The sequence below is a fragment of the Carcharodon carcharias genome, chromosome 8, assembly GCF_017639515.1.
Source record: "Carcharodon carcharias isolate sCarCar2 chromosome 8, sCarCar2.pri, whole genome shotgun sequence".
NCBI lineage: Eukaryota > Metazoa > Chordata > Chondrichthyes > Lamniformes > Lamnidae > Carcharodon > Carcharodon carcharias.
This window is the reverse complement of record NC_054474.1, coordinates 118446376-118462567: the sequence shown is the minus strand read 5'-3', so window position 1 is coordinate 118462567 and position 16192 is coordinate 118446376. Positions and strand designations below refer to the sequence as shown.

Sequence of the window (16192 nt, the reverse complement as noted above, 5' to 3'; positions counted from 1 at the left end):
CTTCAGCGACTCTGAACACAGCTCTCCCACTCATTTACACTCTGTGGCAGCAATGTCAAAGCACTTCACCTGAAAGTCCCTCCCATGGTGATCCCTTTATATAGACTAGTGGTGGATGAGCTGAGAGTGATTCAGAGAGGGTGTTAACAGGACCTGGGAGATCCAAATGGCAGCTTGGCACCTAATGACGGTTAGACACTGAGTGATGTCACGATCTGCTCACTCTGCATGCCTCTGGCATTATGCCCAGCTAGTGCCCTCCCAAGCAAGACATGCCATGTGGGCAATGTTGGAATGGCTGGAAGCAGTTGGTCACCATTTTCTGCACCTTAAACTATTGTAGCAGTGACATTAGCAGCTCTCCAAAAGCCTGTCTTGTGACCCTACATTCAAGTGCTCATTGGATGCAATATTCGTGAAATTGCAGAATTGTTACAATGCAGAAGGAGGCCATTCAACCCATCGTGTCTGCACCAGCTCTGCAAATGTACAACTCACTTAGGTCCATTCTCCCGCCTCCTCCCCGTAACCCTGCACTTTCTTCCTTTTCAAATAACACTCTAATTCCCTTTTGAATACTTCAACCTGCCTCCACCACGCTCTCAGGCAGTGCATTCCAGACCTTAATCAATCGTTGAGTGAAAAAGCTTTTCCTCATATCTCGATTGCTTCTTTTACTAATTACTTTAGATCTGTGCCCTCTCATCCTCGATCCTTTCATGAGTGGGAACAGTTTCTATCTACTCTCTCCAGACCCCTCATGATTTTGAATCCATCTATCAAATCTCCTCTCAGCCTTCTTTTCTCTAATGAAAACAGTCATAACTTCTCCAATCTACCTTCACAACTGATGTTCTTCATCCTTGGAACCATTCTCATGGATCTTTTCTGCACCCTCTCCAAAGCCTTCACATCCTACCTAAAGTGCAGCACCCAGAACTGTACAAAATATTCCAGCTGAGGCTGAACTAGTGTTTTATACAAGTTCAACATAGCCTCCTTGTTCTTGTATTCTATGCCCCTATTAATAAAACCTAGGATACTATATACCATATTAACTACTCTCTCAATCTGTCCTGCCATCTTCAATGACTTATGCACATATACACCCAGGTCCCTCTGCTCCTGCACCCCCTTTAGAGTTGTACCCACTAGTTCATGCTGTCTCTCCATGTTATTTCTACTAAAATTAATTACTTCACATTTCTCTTCATTGAACTTCATCTGCTACCTGTCCGTCCACTCCACCAATTTGTCTATGTCCTTTTGAAGTCGTTACACTGTCCTCACAGTTCACAATGCTTCTGAGTTTTATATCATCCAGAGATTTTGTAATTGTGCCCTATACGCCAAGATCTAGCTCATTAATATATATCAGGAAGAGCGAGCGTCCTCACACTGACCCTGAGGAACGCCACTACAAACCTTCCTCCAGCCCGAAAAACATCTATTCACCACTACTCTGTTTCCTGTCACTCAGCCAATTCCATATCCATGTTGCTACTATCCAATTTATTCCACAAGTTCTAACTTTGCTCACAGGTCTGTTGTGTGGCACTGTATCAATTGTCTTTTGTAAGTCCGTATACATCACACCAACAGCATTACCCTCATCAACCCTCTCTGTTACTTCTTCAAAAAGCTCCAGCAAGTTGGTTAAACATGATTTTCCCTTAAGAAATTCACATGGGTTCCTGGCACCCACTTCCACTGCAGCGGCAGAGTGTTCTGGTCTCAGGGTTAGACAGGGACTGAGGTTCTCAAATGTGACATTGGAGGTCCTGGTGGGATAGACAGAGAAGGAAGGGTGTTCTGTATCCCCATTGGGAGGAGGTGGTGGGGTGGGAAGGATGCTTATCTTGCCTTCTTTGCCTTCCCGTCTCTCTCCCTGGCATCAGCAAGCGCTGCTCTACCTGGGCTCAAGCCCTTCTTCCATTCCTTATCCAGACCAAGGGGGATCCCCAAGCACTCCTGAGGAATTGTAGAAAGATGCCCAATCATGTCAAGCACTTACTCTTTTTAGATGAGTCCTTGGAGAATTTCTGGAATAAATGTTGTTTCAGTGTCGATTAAGCCTTGTCGAAGTGTCTCAGAAATCTGCTTCCTGATGTGTTTCTGAGGGTCCTCTGCACAACTCCAGCAATAATGACCAGGAAATGATCTCTCTTCAAGTAATGCTTCAAACCGATATCAAGGCTATGTTTACACCAAGTAGCTGGTCGCTGTGAGGAGACTGTGTTAGATGATGTGTTAGCCACCAAAATGCAATGCAGCCTCTTTAATGAGTGCTAGCAGGTATTTTAAGTGGCAATCAGCTATTTAACAAGCCTCCGAGTGACTGGTCCTAAGTGCTGGATTTATCCCCTTCACCAAGGTGCCAAAGAACATCTTGCGCTAAGCTGGCATTTTGACTCATGATCTCTCATTGCCACCTTGTCCCAGTGGAAATCTCCCCCAAGGTTAACAACTTGAACATATATTTATCTCATGTCTCTCATGGCATAAGGATGTTCCAAGGCACTTTTACAGCCAATGATGCACTCCCTCAGTGCTGCACTGAAGTGTAGATCTTGGCTTTTGTGCTCAGGTCTCTGGACCAAAACTTGAACCCAAAACCTTCTGTCTCTGAGGCGAGAGCCAAGGCTGACACCTTTTACCTCTTTATTTGTCATGGAATGTGGGCATCGCTGGCAAGGCCAGCATTTGTTGCCCATCCCTAATTGCCCTTGAACTGAATGGCTTGCTAGGCCATATCAGAGGGCAGTTAAGAGTCAACCATGTCGCCATGGGTGTGGAGTCACATGAATGCCAGACCAGGTAAAGACGGCAAATTTCCTCCCCTAAAGGGCATTAGTGAACCAGATGGATTTTTACAACAATCGACAAAGGTTTCATGGTCACCATCACTGAGACTAGCCTGTTTGAATTTAAATTCCACCATCTGCCCTGGGCCTCTGAATTACTAGTCTAGTAACATTACCACTACGCCACCATCCCCCCATCTGTTTGGTTTACTATGTTGATTTTGAAAATGTGAGGAGAATCCTGGAGATACAAAATAAATCCAGCAGAGAAAAAAATCTAAAGAAGAGTTTTCTGTTCGTTATCTTGCACTTGTTAGCTAATCCTACCCAGTTATCACAGCCACTGAAGCGGAGATCACACAGACCCAAGAGTAATCTACAAATAGAGCAGGCGGCCAGAATGGAGCTGAAAACTTTCCCATGACATCCCAGCATGTCCTAAGAAACTTGGAGAGCCATTTTCATCGCTTCACCCATATCAGTATTAACAAAGGAGGCCCATTCTTTGCTACAGAGCCTCTTGATTGAAAATAAATGAAATCCTTTTGCAACAAAAGAGTGAGAAAGCAAGCTAACAAAGAACTGGCATAAAAATAAGCCAATTGCTAAAATCATAGATTAAAAGGAAAATGTTTTTACATCAATCACAGGTGTAATTATTTCAATCAAGGTGCTGATTGGCCCCAAGGGGATGTATGGATGTGATTGTAGCTATGTAGAAGGCCAGAGGGATAAGATAGAGGAACAGGCTGAGAAGTGACAGATGGAATTCAATGTCAGTGAATGAGAGAAGATAGATTTTGGTCAAAACAGTGGCAGTAATTATACTGTGCTTGGGGCCAGAACAGAGGGATCTAGGGGACAGTTTGAAAGGACATTAAAGGCAGCACCTCAGGTTGGTTGGGCTGTAAAAATACTAATAGAAATCTTGGTTTTATTACAAGAACTATAGAATATAAAAGACAAGAGGTAGTGAGGGGCTGATATAAAACCTTAATAAAGCTGAGTTCAAGTACCTGCAGTATTGACTCCACATTATAGGAAGGAGAGAGGATAAAACACAGATTCATTCGGATGCTGCTGGTATAAAGAAATCCAAATACAAAGAAAGACTTGAAAAGTTGTCTTTTTCCATTAGAACAACACAGATGATGGGGTAATAGGATAGACAGGGTTTAAAATTATGAAAGGTTGGGCCAGGGTGAACAGAAACAGACTGTTTCCAGTAATCAAGAGGTCTAAAACCGGGGCCAGAGATACAAGATGAAATGCAAGAGGTTTTGAACAGAGAGCAGGTGAAAATCCTGCACACAGAGAGCTGTGAGGCTGTGGAATGCGCTTCCTGGGTTAGGGGTTGAGGCAGAAATAGTGGACGGAATTTTCCGTGCCTGCTGGAGTCGGGCATGTTCGGTGGCGTGAGCGGACAATATGGCGTAACAGCTTTCGCGATCGCTCGCTCAGGCCATCAACAGCGGGTCGCATTTCCTGCCATCGGACATCAGGAACCTCATTGTAATATATCAGCATATCATTATCAAGTCAGCCCACCGGAATCATCCCCCACTCCAGATCCCCGCCAGTTCGTCTGTCCACATTGATGGGAAAGACCGCCAACATGTTTCACAACATATATAAGGCGTGCACTTGGCGGCCTGCACTTTGAGGGGAATTCGGAGGTAAGCACGCAGTAACATTATGCAATGCTCGCCAGGGTCGCCTGTTGGACTTCAAACTTGAGGCACATTGTGGGGTTGGGATTAAGAGCAGCCCTGCCATTGAAGTGGCTCATGAGGGGTGGGGTGGGCAAGGGCAGCCCTGTCATTGGATATAGCACACAAGCATTCAGGGTGGTGGGTAGGGTGGGCGAGGGAAGCAATCACACATTATAAAGTGACCATTCCTCTGCAGCTGAGACAGTTCAGGTACAGCCACTTTGATATGATCGGAGTCAGGTCTCTAGTTTATCTACCCACTCAAGCAATATGCAGGCATCAAAGTGCCACCAAATGGTCCACAGCTTTTCACCCCTCGGGCACAGACTGCAAACTAATGAGTGTTTTAATGGACTGAAGAATAGTTGGCTGACTGGGCATGTTGTACAATCTCTTTACTAAAGCTGGACTTGGAGCAGTCACTGCTGGAAGTGGTCATAGCCTCTTGCAATGTCATCATCCCAGTTTGGATCAGTCTCCCCTGTGGTTCAAGCTAACAGTGCAGCCTTGCAGTGCGGGTTAGGAGAATGCCTGTACCTGAACTGAGAACACAGTATGCAGTCCAGTGGACAAAGCTGCCACCAATCGGTCGGGCGGAGTGGGGCAGAGGTGGCTGGGGTTTTGGGCAGCCATGCAGCGCACTAAACTCTGGCCATCCAAGTGGCAGCCAGCATTCTCCGGGATGCATTAAGGGCCTTCATACTTAACCATGGGAGGTTCTTAGTACAGCCATGCTAACCCTCTCTCTCTTTCATCCTGCAGGAGGAGTACATCAAGATCATGCTGCCTGGTGAGGTAGCCGTATGCCTGATGGCCTACAGAGCTCAAAGAACACAGAGGAGAGAGCAACTGAGGCTCCTGGCTGCACAGAGGGAGAAGCAGCATCCTCAGGAAGAAGAGGTGGCTGGGGTTCCTGTACACACCACTGAAGAGCCCCAGCAAGCTGTCGCTGGTCAGGGCCTAGCAACACCCAGGGTCTATAGACGGTGCCTATCATTCCATGAACGAGAACCAGTGTCGCCGGAGACTGAATGTGTCTAGGGAACTGGTCCATCACATCTGCCACTTACTGCAGGACTTAGTGCCGAGGGGACATGGAGGGCATCCACTGCCAGTGGCTGTGAAAGTGACCGCGGCACTCAATTTCTATGCTAGTGGCTCTTTTCAGGGCTCCACAGTTGACCTCTGTGGGATTTCACAATTTACCACCCACAAAGGCATCCATGAGGTCATGGATGCCACCTTTGTGAGGGTGCACAACTTTGTGCATTTCACCCAGGACCGGACAGCCAAGATGCAAGAGCGATTGGATTTGCCCAGATCTCAGGTTTCCCCCAGATGCAGAGTCGATTGACTGCATTCACATGGTGCTCAGGTCTCCATCACTATACTCAGTGGGTACATCAACCACAAGGGCTTCCACTTACTGAATGTGCAGCTGGTGTGTGACCACCACAAACACATCCTGCAGCTCTGTGCTTGGTTCCCAGGGAATGTGCGCGACTCCTACATCCTCAGTTGGTCTCTGATCCCTGACGACTTCCACGGCCCACAGAGGCTGCAGGGTTGGCTCCCTGGGGACAAGGGCAACCCCCAGAGGACGTGGTTGATAACACCCGTGTGGCGGCATCAGAATGCAGCACTGCAACGCTAAAATGAGGCTCATGCTGCAACACGCAACTTGGTGAAGCAGACCATTGGGATGCTGAAGATGTGGTTCCGGTGCCTGGAGCGGTCTGGAATATAGTCCACAGAGGGTGTCACGCATCATCGTCGTCTGCTGTGCCCTTTATAATCTGGTCCTGCAATGGTGAGAGGAGCTGACTGAGGAGGAGCTGGAGGTCTCCTCCAATGAGGAGGATGCCAATGGAGGATGAGGGTGAGGGGGTCCTCGGAGGCATCAATGACGGTAAGGAGGCCCTTGCACTGGCCAAACGAGGCAGGCACACTCGAGAAGCCCTCATAGCTCCCAGATTTGTGGAGGATGATGATGACATGAAGTGAGGTGTCCCCATAGATCCTCGCATTGCAGTTCTGAACATTTGACTCAGCGTCAATACCCTCTGTGAGAATGCTCCTGTCAAGGAGATGTGGTGGAAGCCCTAATAGTCGCTTGATCGCAGGAGGATGATGACAACATGCAGTGAAGACACTCCATAGATCTTCACATAGCCTCTGAGAATGTCTGACTCCTGTCTGGCTGAGGGCAGCTTGCTTGTGTTCCATGATCAGGGCCATCTCAGAGACGCAGCCATGAAACTTTAGACACATCTGATACTGGTCCACTGTCAGCACTTCAGCTCTTCAGGAGCTGGTACACAGCATCACTGGTCACAGATGCTGGTGTGAAGGGGGCCAGCCCCATCTTAAAGGTGCTGAGAGCACACAGAGAGAATGAGAGCATCTGTGACCAGTGATGCTGTGTACCAGCTCCTGAAGAGCTGAAGTGCTGACGGCGGACACAGTATCAGATGTGTCTGAAGTTTCATGGCTGCGTCTCTGAGATGGCCCTGATCATGGAGCACAAGCAAGCTGCCCTCAGCCAGACAGGAGTCAGACATTCTCAGAGGCTATGTGAAGATCTATGGAGTGTCTTCACTGCATGTTGTCATCATCCTCCTGTGATCAAGTGACTATTAGGGCTTCCACCACATCTCCTTGACAGGAGCATTCTCACAGAGGGTATTGACGCTGAGTCAAATGTTCAGAACTGCAATGCGAGGATCTATGGGGACACCTCACTTCATGTCATCATCATCCTCCACAAATCTGGGAGCTATGAGGGCTTCCCGAGTGTGCCTGCCTCGTTTGGCCAGTGCAATAGGCCTCCTTCCCGTCATTGATGCCTCAGAGGACCCCCTCACCCTCATCCTCCATTGGCATCCTCCTCCTTGGAGGAGACATCTGTGGCGCCTGCTCACTACATTCTGGCGGCAATGACCAGCACTGCTGAGGTGCAGGCATCAGTAATGTTTCCAGGGAATGTGAGGCTGGACCATCACTGTGGTCTGAAGGCTGCAGAGAGCACAGGTAAATAGCCCTGGACTAAGACATCTGCTTTTTACCTTGTGCAGAAAGGTTTCACATCTGAGTGACAAGAGCACTGCTCATCAGAACAAGGAGTCATAGGCAGGGAGACATTCTTGGGAGTTTATTGACAATAGTGAACATTATGTACAAGTGATTAACACCCGTGCCCAGGCTGTGCAACTAATTCTCCTTAACTTTCCTAACCCTGTTGTTCCGTCTTGGTGTTCCCTGGACATCCACAGCTGTTTGGCAGATGTGCCTACAGAAGCAAGGAGAGATAATTAGTGCGTAGCAGTGGCCTGTGAAACAGGACACATCACTCACAGCATGGTTGTCTGAAGAAAGTTGCACTGCTGGACCCTCACTTGGTAGAGCGTCGCCAACCTCACTGTCAGCACAGGACAGGTCCAGATCCTTGCCAGTCAGCTGGATGGCTCTGTTTTCAAAGTCCATAACAACCTTGAGTTCAGGCATTCCGCCACCGGTCTGTGACCTCTCCCTCTTGTGTGCCAGCCTGCCCTGCATGAATAGAGATGGAGAAAGTGTTAGCAGGACTTCTGCCAGGTCAAATGATAATTATGCCTGGCCTGTGTTGGTGATGAGTGGTCCCATGGGGTTGAGGACAATGAAGGTGAGTGTGAGAGAATGAATGGTGTCCTTTGAACAGGCAGTGAGTGAGGTCACTGTGGATGTTTGATGGGTTTGTGAGTTTGTGAGTTGAGAGTGATGAGAAGAGTGACTTACCCTGGTGGAACAGAGGAGATCATTCATCCTCTTGTGGCACTGGGTGGCTGTCCTGTTTTGAAGTGCGTAGGCGCTGACCACCACTGCTACCACCTCCCAAGCCAGGTTAGTGCTGTTGCTGTCCATTCTGCGGCCAGAGTGGGGGCAGACCACATCCCCGGTGGGCCTCCATGGCATCTAAAAGGCGCTCGAGGGACACGTCACTAAACCTGGGGGCTGTAATCTTCTTCCATTTCAGGGCCATGTCTTCCGTGCAGCAGTGGTGGTTTGGAAGCAATGAGATGCGTGCTTGCGGCTAGATTTTAAATATGGCGCCCGACATGATGAAGCGGCAAGGTGATGGTGGGCGGGTGAACGAGAGCCCGCCACACCATGGAAACAGCGTGGTTCCCGGGAATGCATAAATAAGATGGCGGATTTGGGATGATAAGGTGTGAAAACCTGTGATTATGGCCGATGGGTAACATGGCGATTTACCTGCCCGCTACTGCACTTATTGCAAATCTGGGAAAATTCCGCCCAGTGTCAACATTGAAGATTCAGATGGACAAGCGGGTGAAGAAAAATAGGAACAGGAAGATAAATATGATTAGGAATATTTGTTCACATGGAAGGTAAATGCTGACACAGAATGGATGGACTAAATGGCCTGTGGCAATGACAGAACTGCTATGTATTTTTCTGTAAGTATACATGTATATTTGTATGCATTTGAACCCCTATCTGTGTATGCATGTGAGTATCTGTGTGTGTATACATGTGTAGGTATACTTGTGTAAGGGGGTGTGTACTTGTGTGTGTGTGCATATATGTGTATGTGTGTATATATGTGTATGTTTTTGTGCTTTGACATGCGTGTGCAGGATACAGGCAGTGTGCGGTAGCACAAATCCTGCCAGAGGGAAGGGGGGATCTGGCTGAGCCACACAACGTATTTGAAACCTTTCTGTACAGATATGAGGATAAAATCTCAAACATTATTAGCACAATGTTAACAGCTCAACCAAGGCAAAGGCTTTGGCTAAGAGCTTCTACCCAGCTGTTTTTGATTCTGCGCAATTGACCAAACCGTACACAAATATGGCTGAATTTCAATTACAGACTAGATCCAGTGCAACACAAGTTGCTGTGAACTTTTGCACTAGTTTAAAAAGCATTGCGCCAGAAGATGGCCCCACCCACAAAACTGGCCACGCCCCCTGACCAAATTCATCACCATGACAATTTTTCACTAACTGCATTTGTTTGCGGCCTTTGAAGAGGATTTCAAAATTAATCTTTTACTTTTAAGACACTACAGGTGTTTTAAAAGCTTTTATATATAAATATATATATGTAAAAATATTACTCAGAAACCATACACCAATCTAACGAGGAAATGGCTCTGTCGAGTTTTTTAATGTCATTTTCAGTTTTTTTAGAATTGAGTTACTCACATTTGGTGGACTAGACACTGATTAAAAATGCTTCATTTTTATGATAAAGTTGTGGGGTGTATTACATCTCACTAGGTTTGATGAAGTCTTCGTAGCCTTTAGCAGGTTAACTTAAGTCGTTATTAACTACTAGAACTATTTACAAATATACAGTAAATGGTGCAAGTGTTACGACTGGTCCCCGGGTGAGGTCCTCCAATTTATTACACCCGGTCCCCCATAGCAGCGATTGTAATATGATTGAATTGAATTTTACATTTATTTTGAGCGAGAAACAAGTGTGTCCAAGACTAGTATTTTTAAACTTAAATAAGGGCAATTATGAGGGTATGAAAGCAAAGTTAGTTAAAGTGAACTGGCAAATGAGGTTAAGGGATAGGTCAATAGAAGTTCAGTGACAGACATTTAAGGAGATATTTCAAAATATACAGAATAGATACATTCCAATGAGAAAGAAAAATTCCAAGGGGAGGGCCCACCATCCGTGGTAAACTAAAAAAGTTAAAGATAATGGCTGGGATTTTCCGTGCCTGCCAGCATTGGGTGTGTTCAGTGGCGTGAGTGGACAATCGATTTTGAGATGGTGTGAAACCAGTTTGCGATTGTCCGTTCCGCCCACCAATGGCAGGCCACCATCGGACTTTGGGAATCTCATTGTAATACATCAGCATAATACATAAGGCCACCTCACTGGATTCACCCACCCCCCCCAACCCCCGGATTGTCCAACACATTGCCGTGTTTTCCCACTGACATGTTTCACAATGGCACATAAGTGACATGCACCTGGCAGGCTGTACTTTGCTCGGGACTTCGAGGTTTGTTTGCCTACCTTGTTTCGGGCAGCACTGGCAGCTTTCAGCACCACAGGCAAGTCTCTACCTACCTAGCAGATTAGCCGCATGTGGGAGAAATTTCAATGGCTGCAGGGCCAGGGGAAGGGGGAGAAGTGGCCTCAGGCAAGGGACAAGAGTTGCATCGGGGAAGGAGGGTATCCTGGGCTGTGTGTTGGGGTGGGGAGGGGTGACACATGTTGATCTGTGTAAGTAAATGAGGAAGCAGAGGAGACAAGGCAAGATGGACATGTGAGGGTATGTTTGTTTTTTTTTAAATGTATTCATTCAGAGGGCTTTTCTTTTAAAGAGCCAACCACATTGCTGTGAGTCAAACCAGTAAGGATGGCAAATTTCTTTCCCTGAAGGGCATTAGTGAACCAGATGGGTTTTTACAATTATCGACAATGGTTTCACCATCATCATCAGACTTTTAATTCCAGAGTTTTATTGAGCATTACCCTGGGTCTCTGGAATACCAGTCCAGTGACAATGCCACTATGCCACTGTCTCCCCTGTGTGTAAGAATGGATGGTGATGTCCCTTGAGCTGGCAGTGAGTGAAATGCCAGTGAATGTGTGATGGGCTTGTAAGTGTGTGAATTTAGAGTGATGAGATGGTTACCATACCCTGGCTGCACAGATGAGATCATTCATCCTCTATCTGAATTGGATGGCCAACCTCTTCTGTGCAACATTGGCACTGACCACCACTGCCATCGCCCACCAAGCCGGAGTGGTAATATTGCTGCCCCTCCTGCAGCCAGAGCGGGAGTAGAGGACATCACAGCGGGTCTCCACATTGACCAAAAGGTGCTCGAGGGCTGCAGCCTTCTCACCTTTCGGGGCCATGTCTTCTTTGCTACAGTCCTGGGCTGGAAGCACTGAGTGCGGCTGTACTTTAAATGTGGTGCCTGACATGATGAAGGGGCGAGGTGATGGCTTGGCAAGTGAATCAGAGCCCGCCTGCCATGGAAACGGTGTGTTTCCCGGGAATGCCTAATTAATGTGGCGGGTTTGGGATGATACTGTGTGAAAAGCTGCCATTGCAGCCGGTGGATAAAACATCGTTTTACCTGCCCACTACCTGCAAACCTGGCATGATTCTGCCCAGTATCAAACTTAAAGAAAAAGCATTTAATTACACAAGGACAGGTGGCAGGTCAGTAGATTGGGAAGAATATAAAGAACAGCAAAGGATGACAAATTAATAAGGAGGAAAAAATTAGAGTACGAGAGAAAGCTAGCTATTAATATAAAGTCGGAGAGCAAGAGTTTCTATAGGTATTTAAATAAGAGAAGAGTTAACAAAATGAGCATTGATCCTATAGAAATTGTGCCTGGGGAATTAATAATAGAAAGTAGGAAGATGGCGGATGAATTAAACAAGTATTTTCCTTTGGTCTTCACTGTAAAGGACAAAAGAACATCCAGGGAATAGCTGTAAATCAGGAAATGGACAGGAGGGAGGAACTTGGGAAAATTACAATCACCAAGGAAGTGGTATTGAGCAAATTGTTGGGGCTGCAGGTTGACAAATCCCCAGGTCTGGATGGACTTCACCTTAAGGTCTTGAAAAAAGTGGCTTGTGAGATCGTTAATGCACTAGTTTTAATTTTCCAAAATTCCCTGGATTCAGAGAAGGTTCTATTAGATTGGAAAATAGCAAATGTAACTCCTTTATTCAGAAAGGGAAGGAGACAGAAAGCAGGAAATTATAGGCCAGTTAGTTTAACATCTGTCAAAAGGAAAATTTTAGAAGCTATTATTAAAGATGTTATAGCAGGACACGTAAAAAAGTTTAAGGCAAGCAGGCAGAGTCAACATGGTTTTGTGAAAGAGAAATCATGTTTAACCAATTTATTGGAATTCTTTGAAGGATTCATATGTGCTGTTGATAAAGGGGAACCGGTGGATGTACTGTACTTAGATTTCCAGAAGGCATTAGATAAAATGCGACATCATAGATTGTTGCAGAAAATAAAAGCTCATGGTGTAGGGGGTAACATATTGGCATGGATAGAAGACTGGCTAGCTAACAGGAAGCTGAGAATTGGCATAAATTGGGTCTTTTTGTAGTTGGCAGGATGTGACTAGTGGTGTGCCACAGGGATCAGTGCTGGGGCCTCACCTTTTTACAATTTATATAAATGACTTGGATGAAGGGACCAAAGGTATGGTTGCTAAATTTGCTGATGACACAAAGATAGGTGGGAAAGTAAATTGCGAAGAGGACGTAAGGAAGCTACAAAGTGACATTGATCGGTTAAATGAGTGGGCAAAGATATGACAAATGGGAAAATGTGAAATTGTTCATTTTGGCAGGAAGAATAAAAAAGAAGCTTATTATCTAAATGGTGAGAGATTGCAGAGCTCTGAGATTCAGAGGGATCTGGGTGTCCCAGTGCATGAATCACAAATGGTTAGTATGTAGGTACAATAAGTAATTAGGAAAGTTAATAGAATGTTATAATTTATTGTGAGGGGAATTGAATACAAAAGTAGGGAGGTTATGCTTCAGTTGTACAGGGCACTGTGAGACCACATCTGGAGTACTGTGTACAGTACTGGTCTTTTTTAAAGAAAGATTTAAATGCTTTGGAAACAGTTCATAGAAGGCTTACCAGACTTATACCAGGAATGGGTGGGTTGTCTTATGAGGAAAGGTTGGATAGATTAGACTTGTATCCACTAGAATTTAGAAGAGTAAGAGATGACTTAATTGAAACCTTTAAGATCCTGAGGGGTCTTGAGGGGATGGATGTGGAGAGGATGTTTCCTCTTGTGGGAGAACCTAGAACTAGAGATTACTGTTTAAAAATAAGGGGCCGCTCATTTAAGATGAAGATGAGGGGGATTTTTACTCTCAGAGGTTCGTGAGTCTTTGGAACTCACTTCCTCAAAAGGTGCTGGAAGCAGAGTCTTTGAATATTTTTAACGCAGAACTAAGTAGATTCTTGATTAACAAGGGGGTGAAAGGTTATCAAGGGTATGTAGGAATGTGAGTTTGACGTTACATTCAGACCAGCCATGAGTGGCCTACCCCTGCTCCTAATTCTTATGTTCGTATGTTTGTACATATGTATGTAGGTTTATTAATTGCTAAAAACCCAAGAAAAAATAATAAAAACACAACACACATACACATAGATTAGAAATAAGAAGTTGAGTCCAAATAAAAGTTAAAAAAAATGTATGAATCAGTCTTTGGCTTGTCCGTGAGGCATAGATCGTGAAACGTTGCGGTTGTAAAGTTGGGTGATTCCAGTAGAGCTGACTTTGGCAGTTTAGGTTTGGAGATATTTGGTTCTGCAGGGTGGCTAGAGAAGCTGTCCTATTTCCACTTTGATTATGGCTTTGCTGATGCCTCTACCAACAGTGAGAGAAAGAGAGAGGGAGCCTTTGCCTGCAAGCTGCAGGGATGCCTAGTTGATATTCTTCTGCTGTGACTCTTACAGCATGCACTAGCACACCCAGATCAAGTAGCCAGCTAGCTTTTAACCCATATCCTTGTGCATTCCTGGGAGGGAAAGAACAAACATGTCTTTCACCCAGAGTCCAATTTTCTTTCAACTTGGGCCATTTCCACGTTCTGAGATATAACTTAGGAGATGGTTGTGGATGTCTGCTGAGATATGCCAATCAGTCTCTATTGTCTCCGCAAACTTAGGAGATTAAATTTCAGTCATTTGTATTTCATCGCTTCCTTTCAAGTGTCTCTGTCTGAAGTGAGCCTTGACACTTTTTTAGGTGCAACATTCCATGTTCTGTCGGAACTAGTTGTTCAAGTGTAATCCACATAGAAATTTTCCAGTAAGTGGTTACTTTACATTCTCAGACAGCTTTTGCTTGTATGTCTTTTTAAAAAATACATGTCTTCCTTAGAAAGTTTAATATGCCCGTAAGTAATTCAGGGCAGTGATTCACTGTTGTGACATAAACGAGGAGCTGTCTCCATGCTTAGGTCTACACACAGCTCTGTCCAACACCACACTAACGCCTGGGTACAGGCCATGTGCTCTCTTACATCACTGTGTATCTGTTGGAGTTTACTGGTGGTCACTGGCAGGTGTCTCCTTGTCAATTGGGAATATGCTTCCTGTTGTTCGATGAGGTTGACATCCTGTTTTTTCTGGAGGCCACTGTGACCCTGGAAAACGTGTCTGCTGTTGTCTGGAATTTGCCCTGGACATAAACTGTCTCGTAGGCAAATCTCCCAGACGAAACCTCTGGATTCTGGGAAGAATCTTTGCTAGTTCCTTCTCATCCAATGAGGAGACTAGAGGCTCATGATCCATTTTGATTGTAACCTTGAGGCCGATGATATAGTCTGGAAACTTCCAGCATGCCCTCATGACAATGAAGGCTTCTTTTCCCGTGACAGTGAACCTCATCTCTGTGTCCAATAGCCTCTGGATGCATCGTACTCAGGTTGGCAATTGCCATCCAGTTGTTGCTGGGACAGGGCCACTCCCAGGCCTGCAGACAAAGCATCTGGTGCTACAGTGCTGGGCAGGGCTGGGTCATAGTGGGCCAGAATGTCTGTGAAGAGCAGCATTGCTTTGATGCAAGTGAAAGCTTGCTCTTGATGCAAGTCCCAGCATCATGCTTGGTCTTTCTTGTGCAGATGCCTCAAGGGTTCTGTGATCTGTGTCAAATTCAGTAAAAGCTTTGCCAGCTGGTTCACTATTCCCAAGAATGGTTGGAGGTGTGGAATTGAGGATGGAGTTTAGAAGTCGCTGATAGCCCTGGATTTTTGTGGGTCTTTAGTGCTGATGATGTGGCCCAGAAATTGAAGCGATGTTTTATAAAACTTGCATTTGTCATTCAGCATTCGCCCTGCTTCCTGCAGGTGCTCGGAGACCATTGTGAGTTCTAACTTTCACCTACCATCGCAGCGAGGGCCAATACATCGTCCATGTGACAAAGGACTTCCTGAGGGCCGGCAAAATGGCTGACGTCGTACGTTGGAATATTTCTGGCACTGATGTGATTCCAAATGGCAGGTGGTAATAGCTGAATCTGCCGAAGGGGGTAATAAATGTTGACAGCCGCCTGAACTCTTCGTCAAGTGGAAATCACCAAAAGCCGCTGTTTGTGTCCAGTTTTGGAAATTCCCTGTTCTTTGAGAGTTTAATCAGGCTTTCGTCCACTGAGGATGTCGGATGTACATCTCTGTCCACGGTCTTATTGATCTGTGTCATGTCGGTGCTGACACGGACGGACCCATTCGGTTTTGGGACTGGGACCATTCCGGAACGCCATGCGGTTGGTGATGTGACTGAGGAGGCGACTCCCACGTTGACATCTCGTCCAGCTGCTGCTGCACTTGCTTCATGAGTGGGTGTGGGATCTTACGTGCTGTGAATAGGCACGCGGGTTTAGCATTCTCTCTCAGGGTGATCCTGGGTGCATTTCTCAGTCGCCCAAGTCCTATGAAGAGTTTCAGGAACTCACATTTGTACTTGGAGCCAGGTCCTTGCTGGCTGACATCATCAATCTTCTAGAAGAGTTTAAGTTCAACACAGGCTTTGAGGCTTCGCAATGAACAATCCTGGTTATGGGTCACAAAGAGGGCCTAATGGATTGTTTTATTCTGTTATTTCAGTGTCGCCTTTGGGAGGCCTTTCACTG

General features: G+C 45.9%; 1 protein-coding gene across 1 annotated transcript in view; it reads right to left on the bottom strand.

Annotated features, from left to right (window-relative positions):
- Positions 1-16192, bottom strand: part of LOC121281489 (LIM domain transcription factor LMO4.1-like) — a 46795-nt gene that overhangs the window by 25860 nt on the left and 4743 nt on the right. The window lies entirely within an intron of this gene.